General features: G+C 35.8%; 1 long non-coding RNA gene across 1 annotated transcript; it reads left to right on the forward strand.

The window, feature by feature from the left end:
- Positions 1-200: 200 nt before the first annotated feature.
- On the forward strand, positions 201-1,968 carry LOC148686885 (uncharacterized). Its single transcript, XR_015948440.1, has 3 exons — positions 201-463; positions 977-1,017; positions 1,746-1,968. It is a non-coding gene; the product is annotated as an uncharacterized LOC148686885 (long non-coding RNA).
- The last annotated feature ends 727 nt before the right edge of the window (positions 1,969-2,695 follow it).

Here is a 2,695-nt window from a genome sequence, read left to right on the forward strand (position 1 = left end):
TGTTGTTGTTCTTATGTTTCTAGCATTTGCAGAGTTCGAGATATGAGACAAAATGTACAGGTACAGTTAGAGGTAGGTAGCCGTGTTGGTCTGACGTAGTCGAAACAAAATAAAAAAATTCCTCCCAGCAGCACCTTAAAGACCAACTAAGTTTTTTATTTTGGTATGAGCTTTCTTTTTTTTTTTTTTTAAATTTTAATAAACCTTTATTAGATATTAAAATTACAAAAGGAAATACCAAGACAAGAAAGCAAATGAAAGATTAGCAACCAAAAAATACAAAGAATACATGAAACAAATACAGATTGCTTAGCAATTCAAAAATTAAAACCTTATTAAATAAGCTTCCCAGCCTCAGAATCCCCAGACTGATTCCTTACAATCCTATATCAAAATATAGAGCTGTGAAAAGAACTAGAAAAAGGAAATGGATAAACAGAACAGCGGGAACGAAACATCCAAGGTAAGTCAATGGGGGGGAGGGGAGAAGATAAGAAAGGGTGTGAAGGGAGGGAAAAAGTAGAAAGAGATAGGCGAAAGGTAAGTAAAGCTAAAAAGGATAGTCAAGAGGGATAGGTGAAATTCCGACTTCCAAACACTTATAGTCGGTTCCCTTACATAATTAAATTCTACTAGGCTACTCCTTATCTTTGATCTTAGAATACATTTATTCCCTTTCCAACTTCTTATTTCTTATTATCTTGTGCTTCTTAGTCTAAACATATCACCATCTTAGTGCTTATCTGTTGTTTATAGAAGTAATCCTCCACATATTTCCATTCTTCTTTAATTTTTTGTTTTGGTATTCCTCTAATCAAGGCGGTTAATTTAGCTAGGGTCATATATTCGGCTAATTTTATATACCACTCCTGAATTGTTGGGATCTTATCGCCTTTCCAATTTTGGGCGATCAGCGCCCTGGCTGCCGCGCAAGCATAGAGTAATATATTCTTCCTATCCTTTGGTATGTCCCCAGGTATTATGCTCAACAGCAGGATCTCCGGCTTTTTTTCAAAGGTAAGTTTGAGCATTTTTTTCAATTCTTCGTATATATTTGACCAGTAGATGCCAATCTTGCAACACCTCCACCAACAGTGAAAAAAATCTCCCAATTTTTCCTTACACTTCCAGCAATTATTTTGATCGTTCCTATAAATTTTAGCTAATTTGGCTGGGGTCAGGTGCCATCTGTATACCATCTTCCATAAATTTTCTCTTATCGCCATGCACGCTGAGAAATTTATATCCTCGTTCCAGAGTTTCTCCCACTGCTCAACAAAGATTACCCTTCCTATATCTTGAGACCATTTTATCATTGTGTGTTTAACCATCTCATCCTTCATTTCCCACTCAAGTAAAAATTTATACAATTTGGCCAATGGCTTCTCCCAATTTTCTAATAACAATTCCTGCAATTTCGACCTTTTATCCTCAAAACCTACTATTTTATGTTCCCTAAATATTGATTGCACTTGAATATAATGGTACCAACTTTGGCAATATTGTTCAACCTCAGTATAAGATTTAAGTTCGTACTGGTTATTAATTTTCCTAATCAAATCTTTGTATGTAGGCCAAATACCTCCTTTGGGTTCTTTACTTGTCGATGACATTTCTAAAGGTGAGATCCACCAGGGAACTTTTGGTTCTAACAAACTCCTAAACTCATTCCATATATCAAGTAAGGGTTTTTTAAACACGTGATTGGTAAATGATGAATGTTCTCCCTTTTTTTCTTTTATTAGATGAGCATGCCAACCTCCAATATTTTTGAATCCTTCCAATTTGAGTAACTCCGAATCCTCCAGCAAGAACCATTCCCTCATCCAGCACAAGCAGGAGGCCGCGTAATACAGTTTCAAGTTCGGGACCCCCCAACCTCCTCTCTCTTTTGCATCAGTCAATATCCTAAACTGTACCCGCGCTTTCCTTCCTTGCCAAATAAAGTTGCTCATATCTTTCTTCCAATTCTCGAATGTTTCTTTTTTGAGTTTTATTGGTAACATTTGAAATAAAAATATTAATTTTGGCAACACCATCATTTTAATTGCGGCAATCCTGCCTGCAAACGTTAGCTTTAATCCGTTCCACCTCACCAGATCCTCCTTTATTGTTTTCCAAATTTTATCATAATTGTTCTCAAAAAGTTCCACATTATTATTGGATATAGTAATTCCTAAATATTTGATTTTTTTCACTATTCCCCACTCACTAATCAAATATATTTCCTCTTCCTCCTCCTTCCTTATATTTTTAATCATCAATTTGGTTTTCTGATTATTGACTTTTAATCCGGCTACCTCCCCATAATCTAATAACTTTTGTTTTAATTTAGGTATGGTTTCCACTGGGTCCTCCAACATTATTATTAAATCATCAGCAAATGCTCGTAATTTAAACTCACTTTTCCCAACCGATATCCCTTTAAGATCTTTATCCATTAGCAGATCATTTATCAAAAAATTCAATGCCCATATGAACAGCAGCGGGGACAGAGGACATCCCTGCCTCGTCCCCTTAGATATTTCAAATCCTTTAGTTATCTCTCCATTGATGATCAGCCTTGCCATTTGTTTGCTATATATAGCATTTATTCCCTCCATGAATCTGCCCGTGATTCCTAATTTCTTTAGCGTCCCCTTCATAAATTCCCATACCAAATTGTCAAATGCCTTTTCGGCGTCCAGAAATATAA

Source organism: Zootoca vivipara, chromosome 2 (assembly GCF_965207765.1).
Source record: "Zootoca vivipara chromosome 2, rZooViv2.hap1.1, whole genome shotgun sequence".
Lineage (NCBI taxonomy): Eukaryota > Metazoa > Chordata > Lepidosauria > Squamata > Lacertidae > Zootoca > Zootoca vivipara.